Source organism: Canis lupus, chromosome 32 (genome assembly GCF_048164855.1).
Source record: "Canis lupus baileyi chromosome 32, mCanLup2.hap1, whole genome shotgun sequence".
Taxonomy (NCBI): domain Eukaryota; kingdom Metazoa; phylum Chordata; class Mammalia; order Carnivora; family Canidae; genus Canis; species Canis lupus.
In genome coordinates, this window is record NC_132869.1 from 20,055,554 (window position 1) to 20,078,054 (window position 22,501).

General features: G+C 39.4%; 1 protein-coding gene across 1 annotated transcript in view; it reads right to left on the reverse strand.

The window, feature by feature from the left end:
• SPPL2A (signal peptide peptidase like 2A) overlaps window positions 1-22,501 on the reverse strand; it is a 151,868-nt gene that overhangs the window by 57,686 nt on the left and 71,681 nt on the right. The gene's annotated exons all lie outside the window — the stretch shown is intronic.

Below are 22,501 nucleotides of genomic sequence, written 5' to 3' on the forward strand. Positions count from 1 at the left end.
AAGTAAGAAGTGCCTTTGCTTATACCTATATCTGGCATAAAGTAGATCCTCAGATATTCATTGGATAGGATGCTGTCCCTGCCATCCCACAGCTGAGTTTAGCAAGGGACACAGATGTGTGAGCAAACATAGTTCAGTGTGAATAGTGACTTTTTCGTTTGCACAAGATGCCATGGGAGTATCAAAGGAACTTATAAAAGGGGTGCCAGGAAAAATTCCAACCTAAGTTGAGTCTAGAAGGCTGAGTTAATTTTAGCCAGGCAATGGGCAGGGGAAGGGGGAGACTTCCAGGAAGAGTGAGCCATTAGTGTCAAAGCCAAAGGTGACATTGGAGGAACTGCAAAACTGGGGCGGGGCTGAAGTTATGAGTAGTGAAAGATGAAGTGAGAGTAGAGGGCCGAAGCCAAATCGCGAACAGATTGGGACGTCTAGCTTGGGACTTTATGCTTCATCCAATTGTTGGTGGAAAACAGATTCATAATAACTAAAGCAGTGAGTTTCTGGTTTAGAAAACTCTTTGTGGTGGCAGGCGAGGTGGCAGTTGGATTGAAACAGGGCAAGGGTGGGAGCCAGGAAACCTGTCAGACAGCTGTGGTAACCTAACCCAGGCCAGGCATAGTGAGAGCAACTGAGAGAGTGGCAGTGGAAATGGGGAGGAGGAGATGGATCTGAAAGATATGTAGCAGAATTTGGTAACTGAGAGGACATGGGACATGAAAGAGAGGGATGATTGCCAGGGTTCTGTCCTGGGCCATTTATTGAGATGATTCACCACAGGGGTCGGGATGGGAGGGGGGTTGTAGAGAGGAATATTTTGGGCATATTTTGAAATTGATGTAGGACATCCAAGTCAAATGTTTGCAGGTTGGTGGCTAGGTAGGTTGGTGCTAAGGTTAGTGGCAGAATGAGGCCAGAACACAGGTTTCCTGCCTATCAATCCTCGACACTTTTTCATACTTTCTAGCTACTGAGGGCAAGCAATTTTCCTCTTTAGTAAAATGGCTGTGATGGACTAGATGACTTCATCTCTAAATATTCCCTCCTGCCCAGAGTGGCACTTTGCCTGGTGAATCTCCAGTGTGGCTCCTGAGGCTGTCTGAAGATCTTTGGTTTTCCTGTCTACATTTATGCCCACTTTTTCTTCTCAACTGGAGAAAATTTTGTGCTTACAGTCAAAGAAACTGTGTTATAGGCTAGTTCGTTGTGCAATACTTCTTTGCTTGCTTTAGTTTTCTCAGTTAAAAAATATGGACACTAATACTTGTACTGCCTGCCTCACGATTATTGTAAAAACTACATGATTTGTAATGTGGGTAAAATTAATCTGAAAAAAAATTTTTTTAAAGCAGGAGGAAGAGAAGGAGAAAAGGGGAAAGAAAAGAATAATAGAAGGAGGGATACCTGGGTGGCTCAGTGGTTGAGCACCTCCCAGGATCCCAGGATCAAGTCCCAAATTGGGCTGCCCACAGGGAGCCTGCTTCTCCCTTTGCCTATGTCTCTGCCTCTCTGTGTCTCTCATGAATAAATTAATAAGATTAAAAAGAAGTACAACAGAAGGCTATGTTACTGCTGTCATCCAAAGTATCAGCATTGTTTGTCATAATTCCCCTGTCAGAATGGTGTCTCCTTGGTCAAAGTCCCAAGGCAGGACAAAGCAAAGGAAACTGAGAGAGTTAATGGAAGATTAAAAGATTTGTGTAATGACTTGACTACTGAAAAGGCTGTTAACAGTTATTTGGCGAATACTTCTGTAACATTTGAATTTCCCTGCAAGTATTAGGTATGATAAAGAGTACCAGGATAAGCTTTAGTCAATATCTTTCTTCCATAAATAAACTATGTATAAAAATCCAATTACAGGGGCACCTGGGTGGCTCAGTTGGTTGGGCATCTGCCTTCAGCTCCCATCATGATCCTGAAGTCCAATGATCCTGCCTTGCATTGGACTCCCTGCTCAGGGGGGAGCCTCCTTCTTCCTCTCCTCCATTCTACTCATGTTCTCTCTTGCTCTAAAAGAAATAAATCTTTTTTTAAAAAATCCAATTACAGGGATGCCTGGGTGGTTCAGTGGTTGAGCGTCTGCCTTCGGCTCAGGGTGTGATCCCAGAGTCCCGGATGATGGAGTCCCACATCAGGCTCCCCATGGAGAGCCTGATTCTCCCTCTGCCTTTGTCTCTGCCTCTTTCTCTGTGTTTCTCATGAATAAATAAAATCTTTTTAAAAATCCAGTTACAGAAAACAAGGATCATTAGATTAAAGATCATTTTAATTTCTAAATATACTTACTTAATGGAATTTTTTCCCAATGATAAAAGAATGTTGTAAGTTGTTGGAACCTATGTTTTCTTCTAAGTGTTTTATAGTTTGTGGTCTTATATTTTACGTCCTTACAGCATTTTGAGTTGATTTTTGTGCTTATCACTTTTTTAATGGGATTAACGATTACCACCTCAGTCTCAGTAATTATCTTGTCCATAGATTAAAAAACTGCTTAGAGTTTCATGATTTTGCTTTTCTGTAAAGACTACCTGTCTTTGGTTAAATGCTTTCCTCCTCTAATACCTGTTTATGAGGCATTTCTCCTTGAGGAGAACATGTGACTTGAATGCTTCCTGGTTCACAAGAGGTGAGAGAAACAGAGAGGTGAGCCAACATCTATGGTTTCATCACTAGATCTTCTGTTCACCTGTTCACATATGTTTATTACTGTTTTTGGCAGAATTTCTCCCCATTGGAGTTATGTCAATCAGTCAAACATAGTTGCCAGTTCCTACATGAGAGGCAACTTGAATCTTAGGGAGCACAGAAGAATATTTGGTAGCTGAAAATATTAGGAGAAAGAATTTCCTAAAGCTCACAGTTGTGGAGCAGCAAGTGACCCAATGTGATAGACCAAAATTCAAACTCTGGTTACTTCTCTTAGGAAATCTTTGTCAACTCTCAACAGAGAAACAACAACTCCTCCTCCTCCTCCTCCTCCTCCTCCCCCCCCCCCTCCTTCTCCTATTACTATTATTACTACTTCTTCTTCTTTAAAGATTTATTTATTTATTTGAGAGAGAGAGCTGGCACAGTGGGGAGGGGCAGAGGGAGAGAGAATCTGAAGCAGATTCTACACTGAGCACGGAGCCCAATGTGAGGCACCACAACCTCAGCTGAAACCAAGAATTGGATGCTTAACTGATTGCACCACCTAGGCGCCCCAACAAGGAAACTTATTGAAAGCAACACCATGCAAAGTTTAATAATAATGTCTTATAAACCATTACTATTATTATTATTTTAAAATTCACATTTACACTTGTGTTTTTTGCATACATTATCTAATTTAATTCATGCAAAGCAATTTTATGAAGTAAATTATTACTTTCATTTGGCAGATGAGGAAGTGTAGAGGTCAAATTATTCATATGAAATCTCTCACAATATATGAAGCAGGAATTTAAACCCAATCAGATAGGATTCTGACAGATAATGGAGTAGGGAGCATCCAGAATCTGTGAATTGGATTCCCCTTTGTATCATTGTAGGTGATCACTTCTCTGCCTTTTGGCTAAGATCAAGTGTATCATTGTAGGTACTCGATAAATGTTTGCTTAATTAAGAACTTTTGCCAATAATTAAGATGGCTGTGTTGTCATTTTGAATATTTTTAGGTTCAACTAAATTATTTCTGAAGTATCTTCTAAAGTTTAGACAAAACTAGACATTGAGGAACCACTGGATCTAATTTTAAAAAGCTCTTTTATTTTTAACATTCTTTTTAAAGATTTATGTATTTGAGCATACATAAACACTCTCTCTGGAGAGAGAGCAGAGTGGGGGCAGAGGGAGAGGGAGAGAGAGAATCTCAAGTCAACTCCCGGCTAGGCTCAGAGCCTGACACGGGGTTCGATCCCATGACTCTGAGATCATGAACTGAGCTGAAAGCAAGAGTCAGACACTCAATCAGCTGAGCCACCCAGGTGTCCCTAGTTCTTTTACTTTAATTTACTTTGAAAAATCTGAGGGTTTCCTCATTGGTAATAGGAAGAAGAAGAAGTTTAAGTTGCAGATTTCAATATTAAGATGATTCTTTTGGTGATAAGATTACTAAATCCAGAAATATATATATATATTTTAAAGTTATGTAGTTTTTTGAACAGTTTAAATTTACTAAGTGAGCTCTTGATAATAGCATAGATTCTTTTTTTTTTCAGGTTATATTTTACACTAAAAATGAATAACAATAACTTGATATGTGTGTACGATAACATTATAGATAGACTATATATGAATTCTTTGAACAAATAGGTTGCTTTATAAAAAAATTTCTAAAAGAGAATGTATGGTAAGCTACAGTTATATTGTTCCTGGTGTTGGGGCATAACAAGAGGTGTTATTGTCTATATAAATCAGTGTGACTTCAAGACAGTGGTTGGTTTTAGATGTTGCTGGAAATGGCAAAGCCTACCCCATTTCCAAGCTTCCCAGGCAGAGCAGACTGAAATCATATGTTATTAAAATCCCTTTCTGGCTTCAGGTGAATTAATTGACATAGTTTTCTTGCTTTGGCACTACAGTATTATCTCTTGGCAGGTTGAGACTACTTTGGGCTTTTAAAACCAAGTCACTTTATTTATAGGAGCTTCCAGATTAATAAACTATCACCTACAGCAAGTACATGCAGTCAGATCTTTTTTATGCACAAGGATATTTGCAAGCTTCTAAGATGCCATTCATTATACAGTGGAATAATTTCCACATGACCTTTCTGGCTCTATTTTGCTATGAATCTATGAACTATTTAGCTACTCAGGGAAGACAGACTCAGGATTTTTTGACTAACAGTATAATTCAGGAAACTATATTGAGCCCCTATTATGTGCCAGATGAATAATGAAAATCTACAGTTGTTAACCAGTGCTTTGCTTTCCCCAATTGACCAACAATTCATAAAAATAAATTTATGTCTTAAGTCAATATTTTATGAACTATCTGGTTTGGCAGGAATGTTCATTCATAAAAATGTGTAGGCTGACCCTTGTGAATTCTTTGCTGAAAATATAAAGTATATAATTATGTTTTCTCATTAACAAGCTTTGACTGCATTAAGCTTTCCCCTTCTTTTCTATGTTTTTCATTAACCTACACCTGGCATTCTGTGTCAGGTGTACATGCCGGAGATCGCAGCGATAGGGCCTCGTGATATCGCCAGCCCGGTCTAGGCATTAGTGTGCGACCCAGTCAGCAACTACAGCTGGTCATTTCCAGCCACTCAGATCAGCTGACATGGGGACATCAATTTGAATGAGGCTAGTGACCCACTGTCACAAGATACAGACTTAGGACCATGAGTTAAAAATTCAATAATGAAAGAGAAGAGCACAGAAAATAAAGAAGTATTTTACAATTGATAGAGATAAAAAGAGTGCTATATATTCTTTACCTTTTTTCTGGAAATATAATATACAGAAAGGAAAATGCACATATTGTAAGCATTGACCTTGATTAGCTTTCACAAACTCCACAAGTCTGTGTATTCAGAATGTGATCAGAAACTAGCATTACTAGCTCCTTAAAAGTCCCCTCTTGTGTTTCCTTCTAGCTACTATTTGCTCCCAAGAGTTACTGCATTCTGGCTTCTTTCTTCCTCCAGCCTTAAGATATAATAGACATATAACATTGTATAAATTTAAGGTGTACAATGTGATAACTCAGTATACATATATATTGTGTAATATATTATGATTGCCACAATAAGATTGGTTAATACATACATTACCTCACATAGTTACCGTGTGTGTGTGTGTGTGTGTGTGTGTGTGGTGGTGGGAACATTTAAAATTTACTCTCTGAGCAACTTGTATGTATAAAAATCATCATGCTGTACAGTAGATCCGCAGAATTTAGTCATTTTATAAGTGTAAGTTTGTACCCTTTGACTCACATCTCCTCATTTCCTCCATTTGCTTCTGGCAACTACCATTCTACTGCTTCTGTGAGTGCTGCTTCTTTAGATTCTGTAAATAAGTGAGTTGATACAGTATTTGTTTTTCTCTTATTTCACTTAGCATGATATCCTCAAGTTTCATCCATGCTCTGCCCGCCAAGATTTCCTTCTTTTTTATGGTTGAAAAATATTTTGTGTATATATGTGTACATATCCATTCATTTATTGACAGGTACTCAGGTTGTCTCCATGTCTTTGCTATTGTGAATAGTGGTGCTGAACATGGGAGTGCTGATATCTCTTCAAGTTAGTGATTTCAGATAGATGCCCAGAAGTGGGATTGTTGTTTCCACAGTGACTGCATCAATTTATATTCCCACCAAGAGTGCACAAGGATTCCCTTTTCTCCACATCCTCACCAACTATTATCTTGTCTTTTTAATAATAGCCATTCTAGCACGCATGAGGTGTATTGCATTATGGTTTTGATTTGCATTTCCTTGATGATTAGTGACATTGAGCACCTTTTCATATGTATGTTGGAATTGCTTTCTGACTTCCGTCACCACATATTTTGTCCCTTCTGAAACTTCGCATAATTTGTAATCATATAATTTGTACTCTTTTGTGTCTTGCTTTTCTTTCAACATTATGTTTGTGAAATTTATCCAACTTGTTGATGTGGTGGAGACCAGTTGATTAGATTGTTGTAGAGTATTCCATTTAATCAATATATTACAATTTATTATCCATTCTCTGCTTGTGAGCATTTGGGTAATCCTCTACTTTCCATGAATTCAAAAGGAAGAGCATGTGTTTTAAACAATAAAAGACTTGGCCTGAACTTGTTTCTCCAGTCTCGGGTTTTGTCATTTCTCTAATCTCACTGAAAGTTCCAGTCACTCCTGGCCATTGAACATTCTGGAAAGCTGTTTGCCACCACCTATGCCTTAACCTGGATAATATCCATTCCTCCTTTGGGCCTTAATTGGGATGCCACTTCTTCCAGAAAGCAAGTCCCTTCCCCCAAGCTACTAGTGAACTTTTGCAGACAGGTCACAACTCAGTTATTATATAATCTCTCCTCAATTTTAATAAATACAGAAATTTAATATGAACATTTCCAAAAGAAAAATGTTTCTTTTTAAACATCATTCTTGAAACATAGTCTTCTACAATGGTGTTTCAGTGGAATTTTATATTTGTTAGATTAGAGAGGCCAGTGGAATTTTATATTTGTTGGATTAGAGAGGCCAGGGTCAAAACATGTCTGCAGTATGCTCCCATCTCCAAGTCCTCTGAGAAGAGAGAGAAAAACAAGTGTGCTAAAGATTCTCAGGTAATTTCCCACCTGAGTCTGTCTACCTTTGGATAATAGCCTGGTTTCTCTATCTCCTTTGGCCCAAGGCTGCTTTTCAGGTTTGGAGGGACTAATCTGAGTTGGAAGATGCATGTGGACTGGACTAAGGTGATGATAAGAAGCATTTAGGGTATTGTACATACCTCTTCGCAACTCCATGTTTGTTAACTCCCTGCTGGTAGCTTGAAATTTGTCATAATAGGAACATTTATGCCACAAAAATTGGCAAATGCTATAAATCAGGGCATTCCTCATCCCCCCAAAAGATCATTGTTAAAAATTTATGAGCACACCACCAACTGCAGAAGTAAACCAAACAAATGAAAATCCTTGCCTTCATGGAGCTCACATTCTAATTGGGGAGATAAACAAAAGAAATAAGTGAATTATGTTAGAAGTATATCAGAAAGAGATACATGCCAAAGAGACAAAACTGGGGAAAGAGAAGGAGTGTTTGTGTGTGTGTGTGTAGCGGTGTGGTGAGCATTGCAATTGCTAATAAAGTGGTCAGGAAATGTCTCACTGAGAACATAATATTTTTGAGCATTATTTTGAGAGTAACCCATGAAGATAGCTAAGAGCAGAGTAGTCTAGGCAGAGCGAACAGTAAGTACAAAGGCCTTGAGTCAGAAATGTTGCAAATGAGGAAGGAGAAGAGTAGTAGGAGCTGAGATCCTAGAGGTAATGGGTGAAAGTAGAGAGGGGTGGAAGATCAGATGACGAAAGGCCTAGAAGGTCACTGTAAAGAACTGACAAGAGCTTAATAAGGGAAACTGCAGTTTTTACAGAATTAAAATATAAAGGTATCAAATGTTACTTTGCCAGATTCCTTGCTGAATTTATTATTATTTTTAGAGAGCACTTGCATGTGTGTGCATACACGTGAGGGGGGGTAGTGGGGGAGGAATAAGGAGAGAGAGAGAGAGAATCCTAAGCAGTCTCCATGCCCAGCATGGAGCCTCACTTGAGGCTATCCCAGGACCCTGAGATCAAGACTTGAGCCAAAATCAAGAATCAGTCTCTTAACTGATTGAACCACCCAGACGCACCTCCTTGCTGAATTTAAAGGTAACTCATTAATTGCTTTCTTTATACAGGTTTAACTTGTACACTTGAGTTCATAGCACTAGCCACAGGTAACTATTTGAATTTAAATTAATGAAGTTTTGCATCAGGGAAATGAAAATCAAAACCACAATGGGATCCTACCTCATACCTGTCAGAGTGGCTAAAATAAAAACCATAAGAAATAGCAAGTATTGGTGAGGATGTGGAGAAAAAGGAATCTTTGTGTGTATTGTCAGTGGGAATGTTAACTGGTGCAACCAGTGTGGAAAATAGAATGGGGAATCCTTAAAAAATTATGAATAGAAATATCCTATGATCCAAAACTTCTGCTACTGAGTATTTACCCAAAGAAAATGAAAACATGAATTCAAAAAGATATATGGACTCCTATTTTTAGAGTAGCATCATTTATAATAGCCAAGATATGAGAGCAACCTCAGAGTCCATAACTAAGGAAGATGTGGTATATAGATGATGGAATATTACACAGCTATAAAAAAGGATGGGATTGTGCCATTTGTGACAACATGGATGGACCTAGAGGACACTATGCTAAGTGAAATGAGTCAGACTTAGCAAGACAAATATCATATGATTTCACTCATATGTGGAATTTAAAAAGATACTCAAATGAATAAACAAACAAAAAGCAGAACTATAAATAAAGAGAACAAACTGATGGTTGCCAGAGGGGAGGATGGTGGTGGGATGGCAAAATGAGTGAAGGGGAGTGGGAGATACAGGTTTCCAATTACGGCATGAACAAGACATGGAAATAAAAGGCATAGCATAAGGAATATATGAAAAAATGTAGTGGTGTTGTATGATAATATATGGTAGCTACATTAAGCATAGAATAATGGATAAAATTGTCAAATCACTGTTTGTACACCTGAAACTAAGGTATCATTGTGTATCAACCACTCAAAATATTTTTTTTCAAAATATTTTTAAAACTACTTAAATTTAAATACAATTAGCTCGAATTATGAAAATAAAATTAAAAATTCTGTTCTTGGGGCACCTGGGTGAATCAGTGGGTTAAGTGTCTGCCTTCAGCTGAGGTCATGATCTCGGAATCCTGCGATTGAACACCAAGTTGGGCTCTCTATTCAGCAGACAGTCTGCTTCTTTTTCCCTCTCTACCCCCATCCCCATTCTTGCTTTCTCTCTCAAATAAATAAATAAAGTCTTTTTTAAAAAATTCAGTTCTTCAGTTGTAAAGGCTACATTTCAATTGTTCAATATCCACATGTGGCTGATAGCTACCATGTGGGGCAACACAGATATAGAATATTCTCATCACTGCTGAAGCTTCTATTGAACAGGGCTGTTCTAAGGAGGCAATCTTGCTGGGGTTTAGTATAGGCTGGGCTCTGGTTCTTAGACTTTTTGTGGATGGTGCATTTGCCCTAGCAGACCTTTGGCAAGAACACCTTAGTACAGGCATTCTGGAGCCATTTGATTTCTGCTCAGATTGTAAGTTTCTATTTCAGGACCTTATTTCTGAAAGTAGCTTTACCTAAAACCTGTAATCTTCTCCAGAGACATCCTTCAGTTCAGTTATATATTCATAAAAAGTGAGTGGTCACTGGCTATTACCTTGCTTGTATAACCTGTTGTTGTGAAAAGCAAGGATGGGGTTGATGCAAATTACTGGTCATAAATGGCCCAAATTACAGCCTAGAGACTTTATTTATTTATTTATTTTGTGGTTGTTTTCAGTACTAAGGAGTCACATCAAATAGTGATTAAATCTGAGATATAAATTGCTCAGAGTCAAGAAATTCAAAATAATCCCTTACTCTTTTCTGTAAGAAAGGATGCTTTGTGGGAGTTAACTCAGAGTTCTTCACCCCATACTTCCCCACTCTATGTGGAGTGTGGTGCTGTCAAAACTTGATCTGACGAGGGCCTTTCTTCTAGCCAATTCTGTGTAGTGAACAGAAAGCAATCTCTGAACATTCTAGAAATGGCAGTTACACTGTCAGCTTCAAAGCTAAGCTAGGTTACTTGGAGTAGAATGATTCATGAGCATTCTTCATATCCTGAAAGATGGGATCTTTAGGGGAACATGTGTCCTCTGGGCTCGGATGAGCAAAGATCCTTTGGGCTGAGGAGGCTTGGCTGGCACCTGTGATTCCTTGTGCATTTCCCTGAGTTGAGACTGGGTCTTCTGGCCAGGGGTACCCTCACACCTCTCCAGCTTCCTTCATGTAGTATTATTTTCCCCGTTCCTTCAGCCAAACACAGTGTAGAGTTCTACACACTGGCATGTCCCCTCCCTCTATACTTGCCCTCTGGGAAGAATCTGAAGAGTTTATTTATGTTAAAATATAAATGACTTGGGATCCCTGGGTGGCGCAGCGGTTTGGCGCCTGCCTTTGGCCCAGGGCGCGATCCTGGAGACCCGGGATTGAATCCCACGTTGGGCTCCAGGTGCATGGAGCCTGCCTCTCTCTCTGCCTGTGTCTCTGCCTCTCTCTCTCTCTCACTGCGTGCCTATCATAAATAAATAAAAAAATTTTTTAAATAAAATAAGATAAAAATATATATATATAAATGACTTAATGATTGCTTTTCCAGGAGTAATTTTATGGAAACTGAGACAGTCCCCTTGTTAATATAAATCAAAGGAATAAAGCTCTAATTTCTAATTCTTTTTTTTAAAGATTTTATTTATTTATTCATGAAAGACATAGGGAGAGAGAGAGAGGCAGAGACACAGGCAGAGGGAGAAGCAGGCTCCATGCTGGGAGCCGGACTTGGGACTCTGGGACTCTATTCAGGGTCTCCAGGATCAGGCCCTGGGCTGAAGGCGGCGCTAAACCACTGAGCCACCCAGGCTGCCCTCTAATTTCTAATTCTAATTAAAAATTCAGATATTGGCTAAGCATCTTTCTAGTGCCTCTGAGGTAACATCATGTTTATAGTTAGAGTATACTTATAACAGCCTGCCTGGGATAGTCTTGGTTTATATCTATTGCTGTTGCATATTTACCAACAGTGTTCCTTTTCACTCACAAAATATCTGGATGATAAATTAGTCACGTTGTTTACAGCCCTTTTTTTACCTAAATTCTGGAGAATAGGTGTAAGGCGCAATCTTCTCAAACATTAGCTTCCCCTGATCATTTCTATGCCTTCCCCTCCCTTTTCAAATTCCATTCTCAAATTGGAAAGTACTACAAGACAAATGATTGTACCTGGCATTTATTTTTCTCAGCAGTTGGTTAAATAATGTAATTAATGTAATCAGTGATGGTCTTTTTTTTTTAAGATTTTATTTATTCATGAGACACACAGAGAGAGAGAGAGAGAGAAGCAGAGACACAGGTAGAGAGGAAGCAGGTGCCTCACAGGGAGCCCAATGCGGGGCTCCATCCCTGGATCCCAGACTCACACCCTGAGCCAAAGGCAGACGTTCAACTGCTGAGCCACCCAGAAGTTCCCAGTTATGGTCTTTGAATAAAATCCTAAAGGTATGCATCTTTCCCAGGCTACTCCTTATCAGTTTAATCGTCTTGATTTCAAATGTTTCCCTTTATGTTTGTCTAGGAAAACATACTTTCTCTAATGCTTTGTTGTATTATTTCCACAAACCAGCATTTTGACTGGATTGATTCCACTTTTTATTTCTAGAACTACAGTGACTGGTCACAGATTTTTGTCCAAAGGGCATGCAATTAGAATGTTATGATCTTGCCCTTGGGCTCTACATCTTATATGAGATAAGAGTCTGGAGTATCTGGCTTCTGCGAAGTTCATTCTCAGCTAGACTAGCCTAAAGGCAAACTGGAACACCAGTCACTAGTAGTGAGCTATGCCTGCATGCATATAAATGGCATTTTAAGAAGAAGAAAGCATAAAGCCACAAAGTCATAATGTTATTTTAGAGAGGGACTTGAGCTATAAGAGGCACACCATGCAAGCAAGCACTTATATTTTTAGCTATTCTAAGTTCTCTGTTGGTTATTATGAAAGTATATGTATATTCATTTGGATTTTTATGTCAAGAAGATATTTTAACAGTTCTTTTTGCTTGTGCAGCTGTTTCCCTTAAATATATTGGTATACATCTTACAACTTACTTTTATAAAAAGTCAGGCTAAAAAAAAAGAAAAGTCAAGCTAAAAAGGATTTGTCATGACAATTTCCTTAGCACCTTAGATTACAGAATTTCCAAATTCATGCATGACCAGGGAATTTTCATAACTTTGCCCTTGGAACTCTTTGGTTCCAATCGGTTAGAAATTAACCTATTTTATGACCTCTGGAGCAAAGGGTTAAATCCTAGCATCAAAGTTAATTTAAAACAACAGTTGGCCTCCTGTGCAAACATTCTCTTTCACTTAAGGACACACTCATTTTTGTTTTCCATTCCAAATGCCAATTTACAATTCAGTGAGCTAGTTTTCTATTTATAGTGTCTTGCCTTAAATGTTATCTCTTAAATATTTTGTTATAAAACACAGAAAAGTATATCTACCTTCACACCAAAAAAAATCTACATCGACCAAGAAAATTACCTATACCAGTAATGGCAGTGACAATATGAAAACAATGTATTAGTGCAAAGGAGAAGATATTAACAGTCTGCTTCTTTCCATTAAGTGAAGAACTTACACAAAGAAATAGTTACTGAGTAAAAATAAAAATGAACATGTATAACTTCCTGAAGGGAAGGAAAGACACATTCTAACTAGACAGATGATGATATTCTACTTTACTAATTAAAATCTTCCAGGAGCACCTGGATGGCATAGTCAGTTAAGCTTCCGACTCTTGGTTTTGGCTTAGGTCGTGATCTCTCAGGGTCGTAAGATTCAGCCACATGTCAGCTTCTACGCTCAGCTTGGAGTGTGCTTGAGATTCTCTCTCCCTCTCCCCATGCCCCTCCTGCTCATGTTCACTCACACACTCTCTCTGAAATAAAATAGATCTTAAAAACAAACAAACAAAGCACCTCCCAGAACTTATGGTTGTAGTTAGAGACACAATGGTTGTGGACCAGGAATGTGGATTACTCAGGGAAGCTGGCTTGGGTGGGTCTCTAGGCCTGGGCTCTAACATAGTGTTGCAGGCCCTGAGACTTACTTTTGTCAGGACATCTATAGGATGTCATAAGAAAACGAACAAACACAATCTCCACATATTCATTTTTAGCTTTTAAAAATTTCTGTCTACATATGTATGCTATATAGATAAATGTATGTCTGTACACGTGCTCGCCTACATATGTTGGTTTATTTGTTGGGATCTCAGGTAAAGAAGGTTGAATTCATGCCATTCTTCAGTTACTGGCATGTTATCATTATTGGTCCCTCCAAGACCCCTCTGCCTTATTTATATAGCTATCCATCCATCCATTCCATTCATTCCTTTTGGTCATTATATTCTACTCCCAACCCCCTACCCCCATAGGTGCTTTAATATATTTTATGTGTATCTTTGTATTTGAGTGTTATACAAATTGTGTATTACTTTCTGTGCTTATATTTTTAGTTCACATCAATAGTATTGCATTCTGGGGATCTCTGGGTGGCTCAGCGGTTTAGTGCCTACCTTTGACCCAGGATGTGATCCTGGGGTCCTGGAATCGAGTACCACATCAGGCTCTATATCAGGCTCCCTGCATGGAGCCTGCTTCTCTCTCTACCTGTGTCTCTGCCTCTCTCTCTCTCTCTCTCTCTCTCTGTGTGTCTCTCATGAATAAACAAAAAGTCTTTAAAAAATAGTATTGCATTCTATCTTGTCATTACTATGTTTTAAAGATTTGTTCTTACTGTCACGTGGTATGTAGAATCCATTGCATCCAACTTATTCACTTTCTCAGTAATGGCAACCCACATTACTCCAACTCCCCAGCACCATAAACAATGCTCCAGTGAACACCCTCTTTCATGTTCCCTGAGAGACCAGTCTAATTGATGTAAACGGATGTCTTTAAAATTTTGTTTAAAATTTTCTCCCAAATGGGGAGTAAGTTTTCCCAATGTCTCCTAAGCAGTTTGTTCCTTTTATAGTGATTTGTGGTTCCACTTTCATTGCATAAGTTTCAATTTGGACATGGGTATGTCTCTGAGCTGTTATCTCTGTCCAAATACTTATTTCCAGTGAGAACCATGTATTCTCAGAGAAACAATAACTTGTGTAGATTCACCAGGGGACAACCCCTTCTTCCTTGTGTTTGATTACCTGGCAGGTCAAATGATAAATCAGAAATTTTCCTGGTGACCATGGAGTCAAGCAAATCATTTTAAGGGATTTTTTTAAAAGACTTTATTTATTTACTCATGAAAGACACACACACAGAGAGGCAGAGACACAGGCAGGGGGAGAAGCAGGCTCCATACAAGGAGTCCGATGTGGGACTCGATCCCGGGACTCCAGGATCATGCCCTGGGCCAAAGGCAGGCGCCAAACCGCTGAGCCACCCAGGGATTCCCTAAGGGATGTTTTTATGTATACATCTAATCCAGCTGAAAATCTCTGACCCATAGAAGAATGGTGTCTGCTGAATAGAATCTTTATCACTAGACAGCGCTTATTTGGCTCTTCATAACTAGGCTTCAAACAGATCTATTCACTTTTTAAATACTGCATTCATTCTTCAGGCTGGCATGGTACAGGTCATCAGAAACCAGCTTGTTTAGAACAATCACATTCTAGGCTTGCCTTCTGAGATGACTCCAAGTCACCTCAGTTACACTTAATTAAACAGATGAAAGGTAGTATAGCTTTGGACACAGATGGGTTTGAATCCTGGTTATACTATTTCTTAGCTATGCAGACACTGTGTAATGCCTGCTCATCAGATTTTTTACTCTCCACTTTCCCCACCTCTACTCCCATCTACCCCCATGTCTTCCTTGCTAGATTTTTTAAGGTGGCAACATGTCCAGTCTGGACATGAACTGGGTTGTGGCCATATGCAGATGTGACACTTGGTGCAGTGATGGGCATCCTGTGACCATGAGGAAATAGCCTCAGATAAAAAAAAAGTCACCCTATTTATGATGGACCATCAGAAAGATGGAAAGAGTTTGTGTCCTGAAGAATGTTGTAGAGCTGCTGAACCTCCAAACCTCTCATTAAGTAAATAGTAAATGTTCTTGTGGCTAAACACATGCTACTCAAATATGGTCTGCAGACCAGCACTGGCATCACTTGGTTGCTTATTAAAAATTAAGAATCCCACCCCCACCCCCAAACTACTGAATTAGAATTGTTAGTTTAATAAGATCCCAGATAATTCTTATGCACGTTAACATTTAAAAGCACTGCTATAAGCCACACATCACAAATTCTTATCTCTTGTAGCTGAATTCATCCTAATTGACACACTATGACATTGACCAAATTACATAAAACATCTAAACCTCAGTTTCCTTATCTGTAGAATAGGAGTAAAAATAATAGTACTTGCTTTGTAAAAATGCTTCAATGAATAAATGAGTACATAAAATATGCAGTACAGCATCTGGCACATATTTAGCACTCAGTGTTAGCTATCTTTACTGGAGTCTGCAAACATCCTTAGGATAGATAGTAAAGTTTGAGTGCAAATGCAATACTCTGTCCTTCCAGGATGTTTCCTAGGTGTTTCCAGAACATCTGTTGGGGTGAGGCTTTTATTGTCACTGTTGCTGCCAGGAATATAGGATAGACTACCTCTAGTAGCTGCTTTCCTGAGAATTGACAATTGATCATTTATATCTACAAGCAGCAGGTTTGGTTTTTATTTTTTAACTTCCTTAAGTTCAGTAATAGAAGTCATTGTTTAGAAACAACGATCTATTTAGCTGGGCAGTGAAGATACAGGCTGGCTAATGAAAGCAAGGCATATCAGGAAGCAGTGAAGGATAAAAGTGAGAATAAAGAAGGAAGATACTTTAAAAGCTGGTGTCTAAAATAAATAAATAAAAATAAAAGCTGGTGTCTGTGGCAGGTGTGCAGTAGGACAATTGGCTGGGACTTTTGTAACTTCATATTAAGTCATCAAATGTTAGGCTGAGGTCCTGGGTCCTGCTAGGTTTTATTTAGAATAATAAAATAATGTGTGCATGCCAAGCATGTACTAAAATGCAGTATATTTATATAAGAATATAAGGCTCTAAACCATTAATGCATTTGTGATACTCTACAATTAAAACACGTTCATCACAAAAAGCATCAAGAAAATATTAAATATCAAAAGAAAAACAAAATACCCCAATGACCTCTGAACTGTGCTGTCTCAGAACTCCTCTGTGAGGCCCCACTGATTACTCTAGGCTGGAGAGAAAGGTCAGGAGGATACCTGGCTCTGGACCCACCCATATCAGGTGGTAAAAGGCAGGCATGGGCCCAACTGAAAGTAAAGGCTCTGGCGCTCAAAAGAGCAAAGGGGCCTCAGTGAAATGCAGGTGAAATGGACATAATTGAACTAATACTTGGTCTGCCAATAGAGCACCAGGGTAGAACAAGGTTTCCTAGCACACTGGGGGAGGCAGTGTATGGCGAAGGTAGGTGAGACTTAAGATGCCAAATAGGCAGAAAGCTGGCTTCTTCTGCTTACCATGGTTAATCAGAATGGAATGGACTCTGGAGAGGGGTTTATAGCTCTGATGCAGGACCCAGCAAAAGCAAAGTGAGGTCTATTCTTGGAATATTAAGCTAAAAACTCTAAAAGCAGAAAGAAGCTTCACAAAAAGTACTGGAACTCAGGCTCAGGAAGTAGTACCCATTAACAGAGCAGGGCACCTTGTGTGCATAAGGAAATGCAATTCCTTAGTTCTTTCATGGGCAGCACTAGCCAAGTGCCAGTTTAGATCTGTGTCAAGGAGGAAATGGTGGGAAACATAGGAGCCCAGTGGTCAGCACTAATAAGAGGAACCCCTGCTTTAGGCCCTTACAAACTGGGATGGTGACTAGGGTGTACCAATCTGCCTAAATGCTTTTTTTTTTTTTTTTCCTAAATGCTTTTTTATCCCAGCCTTGGATGGGTGAATGTAAGGCCTTGAGTATTATTAAAAATACAAATTCAATGGCTAAACACAATAATTTCTTACTCATGTCACAATCCAACATGAATTGTTTAGGATCAGATGGGTGGAAGCTTACTCAGTCATTCAGGGACTCAAGCTCCAAGGATTTCATGTCTGTGGCTCTGGCATCTTCTTGGGCCTTGGAGAGGACCAAATTTTTAGACCAATCCTTAGGCAGGTCTGGAACTAAACTGCTATGCTCCATGGAACACAGATTATCTTGGACTAGGCCAACATTTGGACCAGATAAAAGTGTATTAAATGATAAATTCAGAGTATTTTTTAAAAAGATTTTATTTATTTATTCATGAGAGACACACAGAGAGAGGCAGAGACTTAGGCAGAGGGAGAAGCAGGATCCCTGCCGAGAGCCCCACGGGGGCTAAATCCTAGGACCCCGGGATCAGGACCTGAGCCAAAGGCAGAGACGCTCAACCACTGAGCCACCCAGGTGCCCTATCCCAAATTCAGGCTATTTTATATAATTTCTCTGAAAGTTTTTCTCATAGTATGATTGTGTAGTAAATCAGCTTTAAAATGAACAAGAAATGATTTTTTATTTTCATATGCTTTATAAATCTCTCAATAGGCTGCTTAATGATAAATAATTAGAAAAATGCAAGTAGGGCAGCCCTGGTGGTGCAGCGGTTTAGCGCCGCCTGCAGCCTGGGGTGTGATCCTGGAGACCCAGGATCGAGTCCCGCATCGGGCTTTCTGCATGGAGCCTGCTTCTCCCTCTGCCTCTCTCTCTCTGTCTCTATGAATGAATAAATAAAATCTTTAAAAAAGAAAAAAAAAAAAAAAGAAGGGTGAAGGCTTAGCAAGAGTTGAAGAGATTAATAAATAGACTATTTGTATTAAAATCTCCTTTTTCTAGTCTTGTGATTCATTCCTCAGGAGTTTTTTTGTTTTTTGTTTTTTTTTTAATTTTTATTTATTTATGATAGTCAGAGAGAGAGAGAGAGAGAGAGAGAGGCAGAGACATAGGCAGAGGGAGAAGCAGGCTCCATGCACCTGCCTGACGTGGGATTCGATCCCGGGTCTCTAGGATCATGCCCTGGGCCAAAGGCAGGCGCTAAACCGCTGTGCCACCCAGGGATCCTCAGGAGTTTTTTTTTTTTTTAAGATTTTATTTATTTATTCATGAGAGACACACACACACACACAGAGAAGCAGAGACACAGGCAGAGAGAGAAGCAGGCTCCATGCAGGGAGCCCGATGCAGGGACTCAATCCCAGGTCTCCAGGATTAGGCCCTGGGCTGAAGGCGGCGCTAAACCTCTGAGCCACCCAGGCTGCCCTCCTCAGGAGTTTTTAAAGTGGTGTGTTTTCTTTATTTCAAGTTTTTATCAAAGTTTGTAATCTTAACCTTATTTTAAAAACAGCAGAGCAATGAAATGATTCCTAGGTACTCACCATTGATCAGTGCCATTATACTCTTGTTTCACAGACAATGAAGCAAATCTCTGAAAAGTTTAGTAACCTAGCCAAGGCATGAAGCTGGATTTTAAACTGAGGCTGACTGATTTCAGGGCCTATAGCTTTTTCCAGGTTTACTTATTCATTAGACAAAGTGAGAGCAAGCAGCAAGATAATTGACAAGAGGGTGAATAAAAGTTATGCTTTACCTTATAGTGTATATTTAAATCTGGACTATCAAGCAAAAAGTTCAAAGAAATGTTCTTAATTTTCCTGATCTGCTCACGCAAGAAATGTTCTTGCTGCGCACCCCTGCGGATTTTTTTTTTTTAAATTCCCTGAACCACTACAAGAGTGGGTGGGCTGGACACATTAACAAGTCATAACATGAAATCAACTGTGACAGGCCTTTCTGTGCCCTGTCATCAGCTTCCCAAGTGTCAGAGAGGCAGCTCAATCTGTACTGTAAGTTTGTTAAAAAAAAAAAAAAAAAGTTTGTGTTGCCACCAAACTAGAGAAAAAATAATGGACTGGGAATACACTGCCAATCATTTAAAGCAAAAACGATCTTAATTTTTTTTTAGTAACATAATTATCCCATTAGACTAACTGTTCATCATGGGAAGTTCAGTCTAGTAGTGATGAACACATTTTCTTTTAGAGACTTCATTCTTTAGAGCAGTTTTAGGTTTACAGCAAAATTGAATGGAATAAGGATCCCCGGGTGGCTCAGTGGTTTAGTGCCTGCCTTCAGCCCAGGGCATGATCCTGGAATCCCGGGATCGAGTCCCACATTGGGTTCCCTGAATGAAGCCTGCTTCTCTTTCTGCCTGTGCCTCTGCCTCTCTCTCTCTCTGTATGTGTCTCTCATGAATAAATAAATAAAATCTTTTAAAAAATCGAGTGGAATGTACAGAGCATTTCCTTTTTTTTTTTTTTTTTAGAGCATTTCCATATGCCCCCTGCCTCCATGCATGCACAGCCTCTCCCATTACTAACATCCCCCCACCAGAGTGGTACATTTGTTACAATTGGTGAACCTACACTGACAAATCAATACCATTGAAAGAATAGATTTTTTTTTAACTTGAGAGATCTAGTTGTCTGATTCCAAATGACTCAACCACACAACTGATGCATTCATTGTGAACATTCAGACTAAGTACTACCAAATGCAGGTATTAGTTAGAAATGCATATTTCTAGAATGATGTTTAGAGAGTTTCTGAAGATTTTAATAGGGTATTTTACCCCCAATGGAAATAACTTTATACTTTTTAAAAAAAAGATTTTATTTATTTATTCATGAGACACAGAGAGAGACAGAGAGAGACAGAGAGAGAGAGACAGAGAGACAGAGACACAGGCAGAGGGAGAAGCAGGCTCCATGCAGGGAGCCCGATGTGGGACTTGACCCCGGGTCTCCAGGATCAGGCCTTGTGCCAAAGGCAGGTGCTAAACCGCTGAGCCATCCGGGCTGCCTAACTTTATACTTTTTATGTTTTTTTTTTTTTTTCCCGCCGTATTTATTTCTTACTGAACTTTAAAAATCTACAGGGGCAGGAAAGGATAGATTGGCAGAGTGCCCAAAAAACAAGGTCTGTGTGCAGACTGACTCTAGCCCTGACTAGCTCTGAGCCATTCTCATTGTCATAGAATAATTAGAGTGGGAGAAAGCACTCTCCTTTCTCCTCCAATACAAGTTGGAAAAGCAGAATTTTGAAAATCTGTTTGGAACCAGCAGAAAATGTGTTAGAAATAATAACACAAATAGTTAATATTTACTGATTAAATAGTGTTTATACGACATGCTAGACACTATGCTAAGCCCTTTGCATATGTTGTTTCATGGAATCCTCACAAGCATTCTGTGAAGTAGATTTTTGTTTGTTTGTTTGTTTTACAAATTTTACAAATGGATAGAGGCTAAGGCTAAGTATCATGCAGATGGTCATACCACACTGGTAAATTGCAGTGCTGAGATTTAATCTCAAGTGTATTAGAGTAGGATAACTGGTGTAACAATCCCCAAATCACAGTGATGTAGCACAATAAAATTTGTTTCTTTCTGGGGCAAAGTGCAGCATTGATGGTCTTCATCAGGTGTTCTCTTAGGCAACTCACCTGTAAGCAGTGACTCATGTACCCAGGCCCCTTTTATCTTGTGGCATGAGCATATTGGAGCTTTAAGACCTCCTTATCATCGACCAGCCTGATGGAGTGATGGAAAGAGCGTGGAAAAGTGAATAGGATGTTTCATGGCTACACCTGGAAGTAGTGACATCACTGCTGTCCATATTCCATAGGCTAGATCTCAGTCACATGGTTCCACCTAGATGCAAGGGAACCTGGGAAATGTGGTTTAGCTCCATGTTCCAGAAGAAGAGGCAATCTGCATATTGGTGAACCCAAAAAATATCTCCATAGCAGGTTTGTCTGACTCAGGATTCTTAACCACTAGACTCTGCTGTAACTTTACCCTCCTTCCTGAATATTTGACCAGAAGGAAAGTATCAAGTCTGGTACTTAATGCCACATGATATAAATCCATTTGGGAGTTTAAATAGCATTAAGAAGTAGTATAGTGCAACCACCGGGAGTCCAGGAACTAACTCAAAACCTGATGACCTACTTATTAGATATGTGACCTTGAGCAAGTTTCTGAATCTCTACTTTTCCTCATCTATACATTGAAAATAGTAAGACTTTCCTTTGCATGTCTCACAAATTCTTGTAAGGTCAAAGGAAATACTTTATGTAAAAACATTTTGTAAAATGTAAAGTGATTTACAAGGGTTAGAGGTTGCTGGTGTTGTTATTTAGACTTCTTAAGTATCCATGTGATTGGCATAGATAATAATCACTGTATAATATTAGAGAAGAAGAATAAATCACTGTGAATGAATCACAACTGTGAGTTGTGTTGGTCAGAGAATGCTTTGTGGGAGAGGTGGAATTTGAATCTTACCTGAAAGAAGGCATAATATTTCCACAGTAAGACAAATGGGAAGAAGGCATTCAAGGCAGGGAATAATGGACCATTGATCAAGTAGAAGCTGGATGGAGCAGTGTGCTTGTGAAACACTGAAAAAAGTTGCTTTTCCTCGAAGGCTGCCGAAGTTGAGGTGGGCAAGGCAAATGTTCAGCTGTTGTCATCTCTGCCTCACTTTAGCCATGTGTTGAGACGTTTCTCTGTGGGCACTCACATCTTTGCATGTCTTGCAAGTGAGGCACTGATTGAATTTTGTTCCAGATTACCTTTTCAAGGATGTCTGATAGTGATAATGTGTCCCTCTGGAGCAAAAGGCAGGCATGCTGACTGCTCATTATAAAAGATTCAAGGGATGTAGCAGCCACCTCCAACCCAGCATGGGTTCAGATCCCTCATGAAGCCCAACATTGTCAAAAAGAAGACCAAAAAGTTCATCTGGCACCATCAGACAAATATGTCAAAATTAAGCATAACTGGCAGAAGCCCAGAGGCATCGACAACAGGGCACAGAAAAGATCCAAGTGCCAGATCTTGATGCCTAACATTGGTTATGGCAGCAACGAGAAATGAGGCATATGCTGGCTAGTGGTTTCTAGAAGCTTCTGGTCTGCAACGTCAAAAAGCTAGAAGTGCTGGTGATATGCAACAAATCTTTCTGTGCTGAGATTGCTTACAATGTTTCCTCTGAGAACCACAAAGCCA